The following is a 21,901-nucleotide window of genomic DNA, read 5'->3' as shown; positions in this document are numbered from 1 at the left end:
TGCATAAACAGGGGAATCTCAAGCAGAAGCAGAGAGGATATTTTACCTCTGAATTTGGCACCACTAGGACTACTGTTGGATTACTTTCTGGTACCCACAATTCAAGAAGGATGTTATTAAATTGCAGAATGATTAAAGGATTAGAAAACGTGCTTTATAGCAATAGATTCAAGGAACTTGATCAATTTAGCTTAAGAAGGCAAAGGTTAAAGTCTGTCTTGATTATAGTGTGAGAGTATCTAGGGAACAAATATTTAATAATGGATTCTTCAGTATACCAGAGAAAGGTATAACATGAGCTGATGTCTGGAAGTTGAAGGTAGACAAATTCAGACTGGAAAGAAAGCATACATCTTTAACTACTGTAATTACCTATTGGAACAACGTACCAAGGGTTGTGGTGGATCCTCCATCACTGGCAATTTTTAAATTGATTGGGTGTTTTTCCAAAAAATCAGCTCTGGAAATTATTTTGGGAAAGTTCTATGGTCTGTGTTATACAGGAGGTCAGACGAGATGATCACAATCATCCCTTCTGGCCTTGGAATCTATCAATTTTTATCACTCATCACTAGACTCCTGTTTTTGCAATATCTTTATCCAATGGGATAACCAGAACTAACCACAGCATTCCAGGTGAGGGCATGTCATTGATTTTTATAATAGCAGCATAATATTTTCCTTATTATTTTCCATCACATTCTTTATACACACTTACACTTTGATTTTTTGATTGCCAGTGCATGTAGAGCAGAGATTATCACTGAGCTGTCTGCAGTGATGCCCAGATTTGTTTTGTTTTGTTTGTTTGTTGGTTTGTTTTCCCCTACTCTAGTCAATCTGTCCCAGAGGAGATTTGTCACCATTCTACTGTGGTGGAGGCCATCCAAACTATACAGCCCCTCTCCACACAGAAGGTAGACCAATGTTCCACAAAACCCAAACCCTTCACTCTACTCCATCTACCTAGCCAGCAAGTCACATACAGAATCTTCTGCCTTCTGTTTTCCTTTGCTTGTGGGACAGGAAAGATTTCAGAGAAGATCACTTGAAAATTCTTCTTCTCCTTCAGCATGCTTCTGAGTTCTACTGTCTATGAGATATCCTGTGATACAGTGTGATTGACACTGATATGAATCATCACCAGTGGATCCTTGCCCATCGACTTCAGACGACTGTCCAATCTTAGAGTAATGTCTCATGTCTTGCCTCCACGAAGGCAACTATATCCTGTTGTTTGCCTGTCCCTTGCAAAATCTTCCTTCGATTCTTCTCAGTATTGAATCTCCAACAAGGATCTTCCGTCTTCCTTGGGTTGTTGGAGAACTCTGTGCAAACAAGCTTCATTTTCTTACATTAATAGGGTTTGGAGAGATTTCCATATGAAGAGAGATTTATTGGCTTAGTTTAGATGTGAGATGAATAAAAGAGGATATGACAGTGGAATACAGCCATGACACATGATACAACTGAGGCCGAGAGCTTAATGAAAAAAGATATAACATTTATATGGATAGTGAGAATTTTCACAGTTACTTTAGATAAGATAAAATTTAGGACTTATGCCAACCACTAACTGATAGGTAATGGGAAAAAGTTTCTCCTTTGGTCAGGTTATTTCATAATTGCTACCTCAAAGTTTCTTGTACATTCTTCTGAAGTGGTTAAAGACAGGATGCTGGAGTAGATGGATCAATTATCTGCTCCATCATGACAAACCTATGTTCCTACTATAAACTTTGTCTTAGTATAGAAACTTACAGGGGAAAAAAGGCTTAGAGCCATTCTTTTAAAGTAGCTTCAATCTCATCACCATTTATAAATGCCTCAAATTAGTTGCATATACAGTTTTTGAGCACTAATATTTGGGTGTACAAATTATACATTTATACATTGAAGACAAATGTGTTCTTGATTTGTGCTTCTAGTGCACAAAAGATAGGGTTTAGCCATGTAAATTCTATGCAGTGATAATGATCAAAACTGTGTGCACAAGTAATTGCGCACAGAATGTTGCATGTTTCAAAATTCTGTCTCCCAAAATCCCTTCATGCAGCTTGGCTTTGTTATACCCCATTAGTGGTTTTCATATTCCCACCCAAAATGTGCACTTCATCTGGCTGCCAGGAAGTAAGGAAACAGGGACTCTCTCTCCTCTCACATCAGTTTTACAGCAGCGTAGCTCCACTGATTTCAGTGTGGGTGAAAGGACAATTACATTCACAGTATTGTATGGAGTACTAAACCCCCATCACGTTTCCTAAGTCTAGTGTAAAATAGTCTTGTGGATGTTCTCACAAATGCATCTGGTTCATTTCCTGGGAGGACCTGGAACAAATAATTCCATCTGAGAAAGATTCGTCTTGAGTGAGTTGACCAGAACTATCCAAGAGATGTTCAATTGCTTCTCTAATTTGTCTGTGAAGGAGGATGACTTAGTTTTAACCTTTTCTGTATACTTAAGGGATGGGAAATTTAAAGCATTTGTACTGTATTTCTTGGCTTGTATGGTCTCCAATGAAAAATGACTAGCTATATATTGACAGACCACATGCTGAGACTAGTTAGGGTTTTTATACACGTATTATTCATTACACAACAGCCCAAGCGAGGTGGATAGCTTAGAGCTATATAATTTTGAATACTGCATGTAAAAGGATAAATCCAACTACTACAGTATTTTTTTCATTACAGAAATGTTTCATTCTTCACTTGTTCTCCATTCCAATAAAAGCTGACAACTCAGAAATAAATTTTGGGTTTTCGCTTAAAACAACATTAATTTATTAAGGATCCTCCCTAGCATTTGGCTGCCAGCAAAGAAAAATAATATATACTCTAGTGAAAGGCTGTCTCCATTTATATAAGAACACTTTGCAAGGAGAATTCCTAGCAGTGTAAGCTGGGTGGTCAAAAATAGTTGGAAACTTATCACGTAGACTCATTTATGATATCTGTTTTCTGATACATTATTTTTCCCTTAGCAGTCTCAAGGGAACATATCCTGCAAATGTTATCATTTGTCATTGCTGTACACCCTGCACACTGAAAGTTAAGAAGATCCACTGTGAATGAAAATGATTTGTTTTTTCATTTGAATGAAGTTATCAAATTATTTGAACTGGAGAACTCCTGTAACTATAATCAAAGTATAGCCTGAGACTCATTAACTGGAAAATGTGGAAATATCTTGCTAATATTTTCACTAACTTTTTGTTCCAGAAAATGGAGGAAGTAACCATGGGGGTGGGCACTTTATACTTGATTCTGACCAAGAGAGAAGAATTTGTAGTGAATCTGAAGGTGAAAGGCAATTAGGGTGACAGTGATCGTGAAATGACAGATTTCATGATTCTAGGGAAAGGAAGGAGTGAGAGCAGTAGAATAAGGATAATGTAATTGAAAAAAGCAGACAGACTCAAAGAACGGGCAGGTAAGGTCCCATGGAAAGAAAATTTTAGGGAAAAAGGAGTTCAGGAGAGCTGACAGTTCCTCAAAGAGACAATATAAAAGGCACAACTGCAAACTATTCTGATCCAAAGGAAAAAGAGGAAGAATAGTAAAAGGCCAATATGGCTCCATCGGGAGCTCTTAATGACCTGAAAATTAAAATGGAATCCTACAAAAAGTGGAAACATGGTCAAATTGATAAGGAGGAGTACAAAAAGAACAGCACAAATACATAGGGATAAAATCAGAAAGGCTAAGGCACAAAATGAGTTACACTCAGCAAGGGACATAAAAGGCAATAAGAAGAGATTCTTTAAATACATTAGGAGCAAGAGAAAGATGAAGGAAAGTGCAGGCCCTCTACTTAGTAGGGAAGGAGAGCTAGTAACTGATGAAATCAAGAAAGCTGAGGTGCTTAATGAAAATTTTCTTCAGTCTTCACTAAAAAGATATTTAGCACAATATTGACAACCAGGGAGAAGGAACGCAAGCCAAAATAGGGAAAGAACAGATTACAGATTATTTAGATAAATTAGATGTATTCAAATCAGCAGGATCTGATGAAACTCATCCTATGGCACTTAAGGAACTAGCCAAAGCAATCACTGAGCCATTAGTAAATATCTTTGAAAACACTTCTAGGATGGAAGAAATCCCAGAAGACTGGAAAAGGGCAAACATAGTACCTATCTTTAAAAAAAGGAACAAGGAGGACACAGGGAATTATAGAGCAGTCAGCCTAACTTCAATACCTGGAAAAATACTGGAGCAAATTATTAAAAAATCAATTTGTAAGCACTAGGAGGATAATAGGGTTATAAGGAATAGTCAGCATGGATTTGTCAAAAACAAATCATGGCAAATCAACTTAATTTCCTTCTTTGATAGGATTACTGACCTAGTGGTTAGGGAAGAAGCAGTAGATATGATATACCTCGATTTTACTAAGGCTTTTGACACAGTTCTGCATGACATTCTCATAAGCAAACTAGGGAAATGCGGTCTAAATTAAATTACTATAAGGTGAGTGCACAACTGGTTGAAAGTCTGCACTCAAAGAGTACTTATCTGCAGATGACACCAAGCAGGGAGGGGTTGCAAGCACTTTGGAGAACAGGTTTAAAATTCAAAATGATCTTGACAAATTGAAGAACTGATCTGAATTCAACAAGATGAAATTCAATAAAGACAAGTACAAAGTACCTCACTTAGGAAGGAAAAATCAAATACACAACTACAAAATAACCATCCAGGTGGTAGTACTGCTGAAAAGGATCTGGGGGGTTATAGTGGACCACAAACCTAATATGAGTCATCACTGTGATGCAGCTGCAAAAAGGCTAATATGATTCTGGGGTGTATTAACAGAAGTGTTGTACATAAGACATGGGAGGTGATTGTCCTGTTCTGTTTGGCACTGGTGAGGCCCCAGGTGGAGTACTGTGTCCAATTCTGGGCACCACAATTTAGGAAGGATTTGGACAAATTGGAAAGAGTCCACAGGAAAGCAACAAAAAGGATATAAGGTTTAGAAAACCTGACCTATGAAAAAGGTTGAAAAAATTGGGAATGCTTAGTCCTGAGAAAAGGCAACTAAGGGGCAACCAATATGTTAAGGGATGTTATAAAGAGGACGGTGATCAATTGTTCTCCATGTCCACTGAAGGCAGAACAAGAAGTAATGGCTTAATCTTCAGCAAGGGACATTTACTTTAGATATTAGGAAAAACATTCTAACCATAAAGATGGTGAAGCTCTGGAATAGACTTCCAAGGGAGGTTGTAGAGTCCTCATCATTGGAAGCTTTTCAAAACAAGTTGGAAAAATACCTGTCAGAGATGGTCTAGGTTTACTTGGTCCTGCAATAGCTCAAGGGAGCTAGACTTGATGATGTCCTACGTTTCTATAATTCTAATGTTAATGTCTTGTGTGGGTCCAGTCCAAGGGCAAGAGTTTGTACATCAGCAGTATTACATGAAAAGAAAACTATGCAAATGCAAAGGCATCACTGAATTGAGTTTACCACACCGCAAAATTACATTCTATCACTGTGCCTCATTACTAGTTTCACCAAAGTAAATTAAACTAATGGACCAAATTCTTCCCTGGTCAAACTCCATTAGAGTTCCATGGAAGTCAACAGACATGAGTCTGGCCCAATATCATTATGACATAAAAGCTACCTTATTAATGGCAACCACTGTTTGCAGCATAGACAAGGCATCAGGGATCAGACTCTAAATAGCTAACAAAAGTATTATTTACATTTGAGCATAACTGGGACAAATTAGCTCCCAGCTGCTTTGCATTCAGGATTTAAAGTTTTATAAAACTGATTTGTGGCAAGGATGATACAAAAGATATGGCTCAATACCAACAAAGCTAATATGATTTCCTAAGGAGTGTTTTTTTCGAAACAAAGTACATATTATGCAAATAGTTCTAAATACATCCCAGTCTTGATCTTCAGAAACTCTCTCTTTTTCAGGCCTGTGCCCTTCTTGCTTTTCATTTGAACAGAGATTGCCACATTTCTTACATGTTGATGTTTCAATTCCCTACATCACCTGATAGACTGTAGTTATAAATGCAGTCGCTGTCAAATTCCTGCATACCAAAACCATGACAACATAGCTCATCTAGCACAGTGTGTCTTCTTTTTTCACAACAGACAACAGCATGCTAACAAGGGAAATAATGTCTGTCATCAGTCATGTGTTATATTTCTGTTCATACTAATGTCTCCAGAAAGCTGTTGAGAGCACATTTTCACTCCATGCATCTGAAGAAGTGGTTTTTTACCCACGAAAGCTTATGCCCAAATAAATCTGTTAGTCTTTTAGGTGCCACCGGACTCCTTGTTGTTTTTGTGTAAACAGACTAAGACGGCTACCCGCTGATACATTTTTAGTTGGTTTTTTATATATATGTAATTCCTTCACAATTATTTCTTTAAATTTTCTTGGTGAATGTATCTTTTGGCTTGGACAGTCACTTTTGAACACAGGGAAATGATGGATTTAGGTCTTCATTAAAGTCAATACTGAGGGAGAAAATATCTTCAGGGCAATACTGTTCCAAACTGATTAGCTTCATGTTTATTTAAACTAAAAAAAAGACTGATACAGTAGGTTTTAATAAGGAAAGGACTGTTCCCTTCAATAAATGCCTGTAAATTTACAGCTAGAGACAGTCAAGCTTTGAAAGGATAAGAATTAATATAAAGGAATTACAGGTAACATATATAAATGGTTACATACGGTAGCGTAAATAAAATTTAAATTTAAATAAGGCAAAAATAAGCTGGAAAACATTTTTGGCTTCCAAATGAAAGAGGACAAATATAATGAGATAATTATGTACATCATTAAGATTAATGAAGATTAATGATTAATCTTCATTTCTATACAAATTGTTATGTAAATTCTGTTCTGTCCCTACCAGACTGCAGTCCATCAAATTATTGCCACACAACCAGTGGCAGAGAAACTGCTGCAGTGAACAGGAACTTCTAAAATACAGAGATAGATCCTCAACTCATGGAAAGGGGATGTTTCTCCATTACAGGAAATGGAGATATACATTGGCTGAGGATCTGGACTATAAATTGGTATTTTCCCAAAATACAGAATTGTTCATAGAAAACTACAAATGTTACAAAAAACCTCAGTAAAATGAATAATATTAAGTTCCTTTCTAGTCATCTTGAGTGGAGGCAGCAGGTGGGGGGCAGGGAATGTATTTCTGGCATTTTAGTACTTCATATAGATGTTGAATTAGATGGATGAAGAGATAGAGCTTGTGGGATTCCACAGGTGTGACCATAGATGTGACAGAGTTTTATGGGACTGCAGTGAGATGTCTGCAATTGCTTTTCTCTTACCAGTCTTTCCTACATAAGTCAAAACCCAGGGGTTCCTCAGCAGGGTCAACAACAAACTGTTTGTTTTGAATGGTTGAAACACTCCATGTGGCTCTCCATAGAGCCTCCGCGTCAAAGTTGAGTGTAAGGGTCTTGATGTGGTTCCATAGAAGATTGTGGCATTTTAATTGTATCTTGGTGGGTTCTGCAGGTCATTGTGCAATGTTTGCATTGTGTTTGCATTGACATGGGTGAGAAAGCGAGATGTTTGGGCAGCTCTTTTAATCTGTGGAGGCTAGATATACTATAGGACTGAGAGCCACTTGATTGGTATCAAGTTGTTTAGTGTGTCTGCTGTGAGACCACACTGGCGCACAGTATTCAGCCATAGTATACCAAGGCAATTGTTGCAGTTCACAGGGTCCATGGACTGGAGCCCCGCGATGTTCCAGCCAATGACAGTATATTTCATGTAGTCTCTTTCAAAGAGTGCAAAACCACAAATCTATGCCTTCAGCCTTCATGCACCTTTGAGAAATTCTGCCACTGGATATCATAGCAATGATAAGCAGATCTGGCAAAAAGCACTTTTTCAAATATAGCTAAAACTACAGCAGGTTGTCATTCTATTGAACCACATCTGAAACTCTGTCCACTTTCTTAAACAAAGAATCAATAAATTACTGCTTATTTAAATGTTTACTATGGGTTTTTTCATCCAGTGTGATTTATTCTAAGTTGACAACAGAGATTGTGTTAGTGAGAAAAACAGAAACAACAGGTAGAGAAAAAGTAGGCATAAGAGAAAAAAAACCTAAACTATAAATGAGTTTCAAGGATCTATAGAAATATACAGATAAATTTGTAGTTTAAAAAGTAATTGGCACTATTTTGACTTTCAATAACTGAAATGTACAAGTTTCAGAGTAACAGCCGTGTTAGTCTGTATTCGCAAAAAGAAAAGGAGTACTTGTGGCACCTTAGAGACTAACCAATTTATTTGAGCATAAGCTTATGGTTAGTCTCTAAGGTGCCACAAGTACTCCTTTTCTTTTTTTGAAATGTACAAATCTCTACTATCACTTCAAATGTAATTTTGTTATTTGTCCTTTACAGTTACAGCTAGTAAAATAAGAAATTCTTGTCTCTGTGCCTTGAAAATAATTTATATAAAAATCTGATGAGTTTAATCTTCCTCCACTTTAATGGGATTTCTCCCATACCAATATTTCTTCATAATTATCAAGAAGGATTAGCTGTAGGCTTAGGGCCTCTTTAAATCAAAACAAATGTGGAGTAATCCTCAGCCTCTTGTCAGCAGATGAGCCAATATGACTCATTTGACTTTGATTAAGAAGAGCATTCAATTTTTATCATCTTCCCTTTTGCCTTACACAGTGTATAAAAGTGCATGCTCAAATGGGTGAACACTGTCCACACTTAAGACTAAATAAAGAGATGATCCTTTTACTAATAGTGTCTCTAGATGGCACAAGTTATTAGCTGGGTACAGAACCTTTAACCTCTAAATCACCAGTCTGAATCTGACCCAAGGCAGAAATGGTAGCAATTTAATGTGGCCGGTGCAAAATTACAGAAATGGTGGTTTTAGTTCAATTCTTTGTGTGCAAGTATTAACATCACCATGACTGGCATCAATGATAGCAATTTCAGTTCAAAGATAAAGGACTGAGAGTCAGAGACAAAAGCCTTCCCAAATCCTTCCACAGCAAGAACCTCCTCATCTGGAGATCATCTCTCATACTGAGGCAGATGAGCAGGGCCGTGTGGGAAAGCCTGCAGTGTTCAACGCCCGTGCTACACCAGTTCTGTGCATAAACAGAGGATTTCCATATGGCACTATGCATGAGCCCTAAAAGCCTGAGCTTGATGACACAATTTTGTTATGACATTAAATGACATCCGGGGATGGAATACCAGTCTAACATACAGGACCAGATTCTTTAATCCTATGTGGTGCAAAGTGAACTTAAAGCCGCTGGAAATTGCTCCTGGAGAATTTCCCTTCCATATAGGGGAGTCTCTGCCAGTGCAGAACCTGACTCCACCACCTCCTGAACAGTATAACAGGATTTCACCCACCAAATCCAATCCATGGTCATTTTGTGCCTCAGAATGCTCTGACATTGATGTTGAATGATTAAACTTGGTGAGCACCAATGAGAAGGCCACTCTGCTATTTCAATATGAATATTAGAGCTAAACTTGTCAAAAAGCAGGGAGCAGATGAGAAAGTAAATTGAAACAATATTTTTCAAACTTGGCATTTTGTGGCCAACCAGCCAACTACCAGGTTATTTCTGGCTTTTAGTTGTTTAATTTCAACTGTTAAATTGGAAGCATATTTCCAATTTACACATTTTTACTGAATTGTGAAAAACAGAAATGGCCCAGCTGCTGGCAAAGACCCAAGGAAAACAAGTACTGAGGAGAAGGACGCCCCAGAAAGTCAAGCATATAACCCTAAAACAAATATTAGGATCCTCCAGGGTCCTAGAGCATGTGATATTTAAATAGTTTACATGCTGGTGTAGTGTGAGAGCTGGTAGTTGCCAAAGTTAGCAGAGGGTTATTAGCTACATGTAGTTTAAAAAGTAATTGAATCAGAGACATATGCATGTAGCTGCGATACACAATCGCCTCTACAGATTCAGATTGATGGAGGGATTGATTAATATAGTCAGACTAGCCAAGAAGATAAAGGTCTTTGGCAGAACTGACCACTTGCTGTACAAACACTAATAAAAACCCATTCTACAGGTGTGTAATATTTGGTAGCTCAACCTAGTGACATTTAAAAACACCAATACATGTTACAATGTATCCTTAGCAATCTGAGGAGTAAATTGGAAGAGTAAGTGAATTTGCATGTGGTGTTTCTTTCTCCCACCATTCACTCTTGCTTTCCAATCCCCATTTTCTTTTTTAAAACTTTTTTTTTCCTTTATTCACTTTATGCTGGTTTCTGTTGTTAAGTGCCAAAAATAAATAAATAAATAAAAAATCTAAACTACAACACAATCCCTGCCAAACTCATCCAAAGAAACCAAAACCAGCTGATCTAACAACAGTAATTTTCTCACTCAAGCCAACAAAATCATAGCACACATCTGCACTAAACGCCTCCTCTGCTTAAAAAAAAAAAAAAAAATAAGAGTCATGGACTGGTATTTCACATAGCTGTCATATAAATATCGTGCTGGCTGAACAAAATACATAATGGCTTTGAGTGGCATATCAGATGTAGCCAAAAAAGCAGCAGCAGATCTCTAAAACTCACAATTGTTTTCCAGCGAATCATTAAATGGAGGTTTTTTTCTTTCAAGGGAAAAATACAGGACTTTGTTCAAATACATCAGGCACATGCTTGCTCTCATTCCTCTTCCAATTGTGTAAAGTGAACAGAAAGGCTTAAGATTTCAAACACCTTTCTCTACTTAGTAACATGTCAGGACAGGAGTTGTTGAGACAACTCATCTACCTTGGCTCACCCCAGTGTTAATCACTCCATCATGTTGACTAATACCATCATTACTTGACATGGAGCACAGGGAGAAACTCAATACCCTGCCTAGCAAATAACCTTCTAAGTTAGGGAAGAAGTTCAATGTTCAGATTAATAATTTAGAATGGTTTCCTACCTTAGTTGGGGGGGTGACAATAGGACTTCACCACGTTGTGCACAGAAAAACAGAGGAACTCATTTCTGTATTAGACCTCCTTCCACAGGTCTAACATCACCCAGGCCAAGTATCTTTGTGTGGTCCCTTGGGTTGTGTGTGTGTGTCTGTGTAGGGATGATAGGCATTAACATCTCAATGGCAAAACACACTGCTGCCTTCTGAGAACTCTTCAAAAATTCCCACTGTTACCCTGGCCGCCAACAGGGGCAGAGGTGTTGAAACAACGTCATGTGCTCCTGCATGCTCAACCTTTTTAAAAAAAATATTTATTTAATTACACACACACACACTATAGTCTGTAATCCATTCATACCCGAAAGCTATAGACTTTGGTTAAAAACCTGTAATGGCTGCCCCCAATCTCTTTATTCCCCCTTTTCCAAAATAAATAAGAAGAATTGCCACCTCCAGGATAAGAAGGCAGAGGAACTGCAAATCAGTGCAATTGCTGGTTGCAATTTCAGTCTTACTACGCTGGAACTCCCTGCGCTGTGATATGTCTTCATGGACAAAGGAACAGTCGATTTAAATTCTCTATCTCACACTGGTTTCAGATTACTGTTGGTCAGTGTAAAAATAGAGTGAATGATAGGCTAAAAGATATCCTCTGTCACTGGCCATGAGAAAACCCTTAATATTTGTGTCATATTTATGTGCCAGGTTTCAGAGTAACAGCCGTGTTAGTCTGTATTTGCAAAAAGAATGTGCATAACTGGCAACCTCAGTACTTTAGGTTTCTTTCAGCATATAAAAGAAAGAGTTAAAAAAAGTAAAGAAAAAGGAAGCTTGAAGGACACAGCTAATACAGATATGTTCTGACCATCACAATTCTAATAAAGATAAGATAACATCTCCGTATGCTGAATCCACAACAATTTCCCATTAGAAATGACAGGCTGAAATATTATTCATAGTGTTAACAGGATACATATGTGATCTTTATTTAATGAATCTGCATCTCAGTGCTTTCAAAGACCATGTATGTGTACTTATTGTCCTGGAATCTGATTTCATAGAAGGGACTATTGGCAATTGTTTGTTTTCCAAACTGAATAGCATCCTCATAAAACAAAACAAACAAACAAACAAACCCTTTCTAATTACTCAAAAAAAAAATCTGTGAGTTGACAACATATTGTGTAAGCAGAATATTAAAGAAAACGTTTTTTCAAAGCAGACCAATTTACCAGATTTTTCATGTGATGCTGATGTGCATAGGAAAAGTCTGATTAGTTACAAAATTTCATGCATATTCTTTAACATCTATTGTCCTAACAAATTATACACATTTTAAATAATGATTCTGATGGACAGCAGAATTAACCACTGATTTTAATGGAAGCAGGATCAGGCCCTGGAGAAATGCACTAGTGATGAAACTTTTAAAAAATCAAATTATCATTTGAAATGACATTTTTCCTTATATCAGACTGGCATGTTTTTTCGAATATTCATGAAAATATTGGGTGTCAAGCAAAAATCGTTAGGTTGGTGCAGCTTTGCTCAGTCACTTTTTGTACCTAAGATTTTGCTATAACAACCAACAAACACTTTAGGGTTTTAGGGCTTGATCTTGCAAGAGGTTGAGCTCCCTAAATCCCACTAAAGTCAAGGGGAGTTAAGGACCTGCAGCATTTTGCAGGGATGCTCAGCACCTTCCAGGATCAAGCCCTAAGTATTAGCCCTGATGTAAATGCTTTTAACAATAGTTCAATATGCTAGTAAACTCCAGGATGCTTGATTTTGGGTGAAATTTAGAGAGATCCTGAATTCATTGCCCTTTTGTCTGTTGAACAAAAGCTATGCTACTAACAAAGTGAAAAAAAAATCAATTCACTTCCAGACATTATTTCAGTTTGAACTATTAGAAACACATGGTTTATATCAGAGATGGGCCTGAACCAAAACCCAAGATCTATAGTCCCCTGAACTTTGGGGAAGTTCAAGTATGGGGCTAGACTCTGTGGCTTGATCCCATATCTGCTTCAAAAGTGTTTACAGTGAACAGGGTGAGGCTCAAAACAGATCACACATTCCAAGTTGTAAAACAACCTAGTGAGCAGTAAATATTAAGACTCCCTCTTTGCTGGGTTCCAACTTTTTGTTTAAATCTATGCCTGTTAACTTTATCCAAGAAAATCTACCTTTGAGAAATGTGATTCTCTCAGGTTACAGTGTCAGATACCTTAAGGCATCAGCCTCACCAGATTCTCAACCAATGCACAACACCCAAATTGATGCTCTCTTTTAAGAAGTTTCCAAGCAGTCACACTGTTTACTTAAGGGTTTGAACCATTGAAATAATTTTCTGTTTTTATTGTTACAATAACACTGCCTTGTGCTTGCTGTTATGGTCATTTAACCATCTGTTACGTAAAGAAAAATGACAGAGACACAAACGCCACCCTCCTGAGCCCTGGTCTACACTAGGACTTTAGGTCGAATTTAGCAGCGTTAACTCGATGTAAACCTGCACCCGTCCACACGATGAAGCCCTTTATTTCGACTTAAAGGGCTCTTAAAATCGATTTCCTTACTCCACCCCTGCCAAGTGGATTAGCGCTTAAATCGGCCTTGCTGGGTCGAATTTGGGGTACTGTGGACACAATTCGACAGTATTGGCCTCCAGGAACTATCCCAGAGTGCTCCATTGTGACTGCTCTGGACAGCACTCTCAACTCAGATGCACGATTGTTTGCCACTGCTCTGACGCAGGGAGGGGCGACTGACGACACGGCTTACAGGGTTAGCTTACAGGGAGCTAAAATCAACAAAGGGGGTGGCTTTACATCAAGGAGTATTTCAGGCAGGACTTCACGGAGGGTTCCAATAAGAAATGGTGCGCCTAAGTTATTGTTCTTATTGGAACAAGGAAGTTAGTCTTGCCTCTGATTGATACATGGCTAGATTTACCTCACTGCACCTTCTCTGTGAGTGACTGCAGTGTGACCTAGAGGAATGAGTCTCCTAGACGGGGTGGGGGGGCGTTGCAAATGAGTACAAAACAAATCTGGTCTATTTCTTGTTTTAATACACTCCATCTATCTTTTACATCTTTGGCTGGCAGCAGACGGTGCAGAAGGACTGCATGCCATCCACATCTCATGGCTGCTCGGCAGAAGATGGTACAATAGGACTGCTAGCCATCCTCATCTCTTGCCTGCCAGGCTGAAGATGATGCAATAGGACTGCTAGCAATCCATATCACCTGCCTGCTCACCATAAGATGATTCAATAGGACTGACTGCAGGACTAAAGAGAATGACTTGATCAAGTCACTCCAAATTTAGTCCCTGCGCCCATGTCTGCCCAGGCGCTCCTGATTGACCTCACACAGGCTACCAGGAGCACCTCGGACATGACGATGACAGCTACCAGTCGTACTGTACCATCTGCTGCCACAAGGCAATGGGTTGCTGCTGCTGTGTAGCAATGCAGTACCACGTCTGCCAGCACCCAGGAGACATACGGTGACGGTTACCTGAGCGGGCTCCATGCTTGCCATGGTATGGCGTCTGCACAGGTAACTCAGGAAAAAAGGCGCGAAATGATTGTCTGCCCTTGCTTTCACGGAGGGAGGGAGGGAACGGGGCTTGACGATATGTACCCAGAACCACCTGCGACAATGTTTTAGCCCCATCAGGCATTGGGATCTCAACCCAGAATTCCAATGGGCAGCGGAGACTGCAGGAACTGTGGGATAGCCACCCACAGTGCAACACTCCAGAAGTCGATGCTTGCCTCAGTACTGCGGAAGCACTCTGCCGAGTTAATGCACTTAATGCACTTAGAGCATTTTCTGTGGGGACACACACACTCGAATATATAAAACCGATTTCTAAAAAACCGACTTCTATAATTTCGACCTAATTTCGTAGTGTAGACATACCCTGAGTGGCTTGTGAAAACACTATTCATGTGTGCTGTATGGCTGTAGTGGGCAGGCTGCAGGCCCCACACGACCCAGGAGGGTAATCTGCTAGCGGGCTGCCAGACAGTTTTTTATATTAGCACGGCCACCCGCAGCTCCCAGTGGCTGTGGTTCACCATTTCCAGCCAATGGGAGCAGCAGGAAGCGGCATGGGCTGCAGGGACGTGCTGGCCGCCGCTTCCTGCAGCTCCCATTAGCCAGGAATGGTGAACTGCGACCACTGGGAGCTGCAGGCAGCTGTGCAAATGTAAACAAACTGTCTGGGGGCCCACCAGCGGATTACCCTGATGGGCCACGTGTGGCCTGTGTGCCGCAGGTTGCCCACCACTGCTGTATGGTCTAGACAGCATAGTCCACGGTTTTGTTGCTTTCCTAATGCTTGGCACAGAAGGATTCAGTCAGAAAGAAGCTATTGAGTATGTTATTTGTACATGCAGCACTTGAAAGAACACCAGCACTAGAGGCAATCCAGGAGTTCATCACCATAAGCTGGGGCAGTTTTTCCATTTCCATTTTAGTTAAGGTGCAGAGGCTACTCACTTGGGTCATATTAAATTATAAACATGTTAAAGGTGAGAATCACCCCTTTCCACAAACCAGTACATGGAAGAGAGCCTTGAGGAGAAAAATTCTATAGGGACGGGTCCCCCTTGCAGAGTTTTCTCCAAAACCATTCCTTTGGGGGAAGGCTCTGGAGTAGGCAGTGGAATACCCCCACAAACACTGCATATATTAGGGGAAGGTTGGAATGCCTCTGCACTTGCTCTGAAGCACCCTGACTCCTTGTCTGGCTCCCCTGGAGCCGAACTAAATGGACACTGTGATTAATTGCTGTTCCTAGATTCCGCTTGGAGAAGGCATAATAGAAAAATTAATGCAGCTTGACTGATGTCCTGTATGGGAAGATAACATGTGTCCTGCCTCAACCACATGTGGACGCCTGGTCCTGCAGACTGGCAGGTAAGAGGTGTTATGGAGGAGACTGACTCCCATCCTGCACCAGAAGGGGATGATGTGTGCAGAAAGGGAACCCCTTTCTTGGTCTTGAGTTGCATTAATCAAGATTGGATATGGCAAGAAAAAGTGTTAGGTAAGATCAACAAAAAAATCGGAGCAGACTATTAATTTGGAAGCCAGGTGACCTGTGACCGATTCACTTGAAGGAAAAAACAACCGCCCAAAAGCTTTGGACTATGAACCTATGAGTGAATGATGTTGTGACAGAAATTCAATAGTTAACCTGAAAGATCTGCCATTTATTGAAGGACTCTTATATAAAAGTTACGGCTGAACATCTGCAGGCAGATTACAGATTTAAACATTGTTGCCTCAGTTCCTGTCAAGCAATTTATAAGACAAATGATGGGCTGCTTATTTTGCCAATAAACATATATCACTTCCAAGAATTTTCCCAAACTCTTATGTTGCTTTGCATATAAATGCTCTCATGTTTTGGGTAGAGTCCTACATACTCATCAGCACAACAGATGTGTTTACCTGATATGATTACTAGCTTTCTTTTTAATTCTGCTGGCAAAAGACAGAGAAAAAAATCCCAATTTTTCAAATGTTTAATAAACCAAGAATTTCAATTTGGTTGGAATCCATATACAGGAAAAGCTTTGTTACCCGGCATGTTGGACGAATGGGGGGGTGCCAGTTAGTCAAAAATACGGGTTAAATAAGAGTTAAACTTACCAATGGAGGGTGGGAGTTTGGGTGCGGGAGGGGGTCAGGGCTGGGGGTTGGGACATGGGAGGGGCTACGGGGTGCAGGCTCTTAGAGGAAGTATAGGTGCGGGAGGGGGCTTGGGGCAGAGGGTTGGGGTGCAGGAGGGGTTTCGGTGTGCCAGATCTGGGCGGTGCTCACCTCAGGCGGCTCCCTGCAAGCGGCGACATGACCCTGCTGCTCATGCTCAGATACCTGTCCCTAGATGGAGGTAGAGCCAGGTGGAGCCAGCGCTCGGGTGGGGTGGGGCGAGTGCACGGGGCCCCCGTGGCCATTCTGCTGCCTCAGTGCAACAGAGACATGTCACCTGCTGGCCCCATGCCAACTGGACTTTTAATGGTGATATCAGAAATGCTGGTTTATAGAGCTTTATGGTTGGTAAAGTGCTGGATAACACAGCTTTTACTGTATTGAGAAACAAATTATTATTCTATAAATAGATAAAATAGCCAAACAAACCACAGTTTCTTGTTTATCTACACATACCTGAAGAAGATTTTACTACAGTATCTCAGAGGCGGAGACAGATACATAACACAAGTAAGATCAAGGCATTTAAAGTCATGGTGATGCTGAAGTTGCACCATAGTTACAATTTTTCATATATACACATATATAAATTCATAATGACATTCTAATGTATATACATATTTCATCATAACCATCAAGTTCCAGACATTACAAGCTTTCATAAAAGAGCTTACTGATAGATTTTACAGTACAACAAAACAGTATGCAATTTGTTGGTTTAACTTTATTTTGGGGATTTAACCCTTCTGTTTTCCCTTTTGGGTGTCTGGACCTTGATGACAAATACCCATGCTTCTTACAGGCAGACTGGGATTGTGAGGTTCCTAGATACCCAAAGTTTTCTGAAGCATGTAGGCCCACCTCTAATTAGCCCCTTTGCCCAGTACCATCAGAAACAGAACATTCTCTACATAACTCTGGGCAGAGCTTTTCACTTGTGAATTGATGAGAGGAATTTGCTATAGATACCACCCAAAGGATAGTTCTTTTAATTCTTCTCATCTAGGAGCAGAGCCGCAAGTGTGGGGCCAGGAGTGGGGTGGGCCCCATCAGTGGAAGCCTGCGAGCAGGGGTTGGGGCCAGGCACCGAGTCCCGGGAATGGGGCCAGCAGATGGGGAGCGGGGCCGGCGGTGGGGACCTGAGCCCCATGTGAGGTGAGGGGTTGGAGAGCAGAGGGCTGGGCCAGGGCATAGGCACAGGAAGCACCCCCAGGTTTTGCTCTGAATCAGCGGCTGGGGAGCGGGGCCAGCAGCCCTGCATAAAACCGGGGGTGCTGTAGAACCCCCGCACTACTACTTCCCGCGCCTATGTACAAAATAATATCTTATAACCAGCTTGTCACGTCCCTTGGGGTAGAGAAGAGACTGAATGTGGTTACAGTAAATACAAAGGGGCATCTTCACTAAGGCTGCTGGACGCAGAAAGGTCTTAAGATCTTTAGCTCCCAGATTGACACAGGGTGTGCTGCTTAATGTCACTACACAAGGTCTCTCCAAGTGCCAGCCTAGACTAACCTGACATGGAAGGTACTGACTATACTACATAGCTGTTTCCAGACAGGTGGACAGCAGTACAAGAAACTGTAATTCTAGATTACAGGACTAATCAGATTACCACACATATAGGATGTCTAGCCACTCCATGCTGGACCTGTTGAAAAGGACATTATAACAGCAGAAGGAAGGGCTGTGTAAACAGCACTACCAATAACAAACTTTAATCGCAAGAAAAATATGGATGAGGATTTTTCCACAACAACACAGACAGCCAACACCTTATCCTCACTATGTTTCTTTAGATGGAGAGAACCCAAACTTGTACTGACAGCAACATGATTACATAAGGAAAAATCCAAGTCCAGACTGACCCTAAGATTCCTGACAAATTATGCTGCCAAAATTTCTGTCTTGTCAAAGTGTATGTCAGGGAATCAAACTCCTCTTCATCACTCTCTTGTGTTCATCAAATGCAACTTGGCAGCCTGATTGCCTGTGTTAAAGCCGAAATGATTATAAACCATGCAAGACTGACTCTCAGAAGACGGTAAGGGGACTGTTTGCCAGGTGTGATTTCACACATAAAAGTACCCTCCCCAAAACAGCAGAAGGACATTTTCAGCTTGTAAAATTCAGCTATTAAAGAGTAATAGAACTAAGAGGTCCAAAACAGGATCAGATATTTAGGCTGAGGTCCAGCAGAGAAAGACAACTAAACTAACACCATCAGTCTAAACAAAGATTTTGCCAGAATTAATTAGTACATCATTTTACTTACTTCTTGATTTATAAAATGAACCCATTCCAAGTCTCAAGGCAATGAACATAATTTAAATGTCAATCCCAACAAAAGCTAACAACCATCAGTATTACACCAACTCTCATATCATGGAGAGGAAAACTCCTTAAGATTATTTGTTAACACAGCAAAGATCAGACTCAGCTTCTCTGGCAAAACCACAATTAAGGAAGGGACCTTTCCTGCACAATCTGGTATCTCTCAGTTCAGCACAAGGCTAACTATGGTCTTAAATTCCATTTTCTGGAGGGATGTGTCTTCATTCATCACATAAACGTATGCTATCTCCATACTATGGATGACCCAACTGAAAGACAGATTCCAACTGGCCATAACAAATTTATTAACCTAGGTAAGCATGGATCTATTTTCTTACTTAAAAATGGCAATTTGAAAAATCAGGTGAAATATCTGACCTAGCTTTTCTTTATACAGCTCTTTAAGCACCTCTCAAAAAATCCAGTTCTAGTTCTTATTTGAGTCCTGTATTAGTAGCCCTGTACGGGAAAGCTTGTCTAAATTTTCCTTGAGCAAGAATCCATTCATTGATTAACTTTGTACCATCCTATTTCCTAAACTCTTTGAAGCCTGTATGTATTCACTGATAAATCTTCACATAAAACTAACCCTATGCCAACCCTAACTCTCTGCTCTAGTTAATACCTCAGAAAATTTAAAGACATTGCACAGTTTTTGTCTTTATTAATTCTTTTAATCAAATACCTATCTTGTACAGCGATTTTTCTGGTCATATTCTAGCCTTGGTAAAATGTTTGCACCTTTTTCTACCCTGAGATATTTAATTATGGCTCTAATAATCAACCAATGCCAGAAGAGTAGGAATGGAAAGAAACCAAGGATTTTCTCTGAGCCTTCATTCATTTTTAGCGCAGATCTAGATTCAACCCTTCTAAGGTGGTCAAATGTTGATTTAACTTTTTTACTCAATTTTATGTTGTATTTTCAAATCCACGTTCTAGCCGGAACTAGAAACAAAATGCAACAAGAAACACTGTTTCCCACAGCATTTCAGTTGGGACCTGTGCCAGAAGTGTTGCAGAAAGTCTGTTCTTATCGGCCTAGCAGCCCAGCTGTGCAGACTCAGGTGGTAAGGATAGTTCAGCTAAGCTGTGCTTAGGAACCCAAGGCCAAATTCTACTCTCATTTAAACTGATGAAAACTTAAATAACTCTTCAACAGTTTTCAGCATTTATCAAACTCAGATGAATTACCCTAGATTCCTACTTATGTAACTGAAAACATAATTTGACCCCAGAACTTCTGGATACTTCTGGAAACTGAATCCAAACTCCAACCTTTTTGAGCTTTTGAAAAACTGCACTGGAGGGCATCATTTTCAGGAATCCAGCCCTGCAGCTTTCAAAACCTGGTTTACTCAATGTCTGGATTCTCAATTAAAACTAGAAGATCATTTCCATAACCCAATGCATCTCTTAGAAGGAGAAAGTGAAGGAAGAATTTGATTGAATACCTCCACTGGAAGAGGAAGAGATTTGTGATTTCACATTCACTGTGTTACACTGACACAAATGAAGTTTTCACTTTACAGCAAGCGGATGCAAGTCAAGCAACTGCTACAAAATACTGCGAACACCCATCCAACAGCTGTTTTCAGGTTTTGGCTGTCGCTCTCTACTAGAGCACATTAGAAATTCCATCCTTTATACAAACAGGTGTGAATGCTTTGGCATTTTCATAAGTACATGAAACATTTTTTAAAATAGATTATTTTATTTTAATTTTTCTGTGAGAAACAAATGCCTATAGTGTAGAGCAGGCATATGAGGTATCTATTAGATGGTTACCTTAAAGGGAACAAGACAATAAATAAATGCTTCAGAAGTTTTCAAAATTAAAATGAAATAGAATGCATTTTATTTAGCTGTAGTATAAACCTAAAAGCTTGCTGGGATTGAAAAAATCTTTGTAAATGAGTTGAAGAGATCTGAAAAATTTCAAAGTGAAAGGAAAACATGACAAACACTATGGGAAAAGAATCAGTTGCAAAAACGAGTTCAATGGCCAAAAAAAAGTAAATAACCAAAAGTTATCAAGTAACATTAATACATGGTCTAGATAATACTTAATCCTGCCATGATTGCAGGGGACTGGACTAGATGACCTCGCAAGGTCCCTTCCAGTCCTATGATTCTCTTACAAATGTTTTGCTTTTAAACTACATCTGTTGCCAACAAAGAGTTCTCTTCCTTAAAAACAATATTATACCGGTGGTCACAATGTAATATTAGCATACAAATGCCTATCACTGTGCTCTTTTATCACATTTTAGTGATATTAAAGCAAATCCTAGAATTAATTTTGCATAGAGGCTTTAATTGTAACTGCCTGTGTTCAGATGCTTATAATTTTCTCAGAAATTCTCCTTTTGATCTGAGTTCCTATGCTTAGTTTCAGCCTATATGTGAATACATTTCTTTACATCTTTATTTTCTATATAATTTCACCAAGAGCTCCTCATTCTGAGGATGAGAAAAGATCAGTCCAGTGGAGCTGGATTAGCGGGCAGAATGGGTAGATGATGGTTTAGGACAACCTGGATATCATCACTGCATCTGTTATATGCAATATATGCATTATGATGAATGCCCCATACACATACACCTCTCTCACACATACATTGATCTATAACCAAATAGACTCTATGAATCTTATATATGGTAGAAATCACAGCAGTCAAAGTTTCCCAGGGAATTTCACAAACCATAGCTGTATTCACAGAGCTTTGAATTGTGCTGTGCATTGTGAAAACAAAATAAAAATTGTTGGGGATTTTCCCCACAATGAAATTGGAAGAATCATTAGTGATTCACCTATGGCTCTCACTAGCAATCTGGGACTCTCATTGAGGTCAACTATGA

General features: G+C 39.7%; 1 protein-coding gene across 3 annotated transcripts in view; it reads right to left on the bottom strand.

The window, feature by feature from the left end:
- Positions 1-21,901, bottom strand: part of THSD4 (thrombospondin type 1 domain containing 4) — a 622,386-nt gene that overhangs the window by 102,122 nt on the left and 498,363 nt on the right. The window lies entirely within an intron of this gene.

This window comes from Lepidochelys kempii, chromosome 10 (genome assembly GCF_965140265.1).
Source record: "Lepidochelys kempii isolate rLepKem1 chromosome 10, rLepKem1.hap2, whole genome shotgun sequence".
In the NCBI taxonomy this organism is placed as follows: domain Eukaryota; kingdom Metazoa; phylum Chordata; order Testudines; family Cheloniidae; genus Lepidochelys; species Lepidochelys kempii.
The sequence above is the reverse complement of the archived record's forward strand: the minus strand, read 5'-3'. Positions and strand labels throughout refer to the sequence as shown.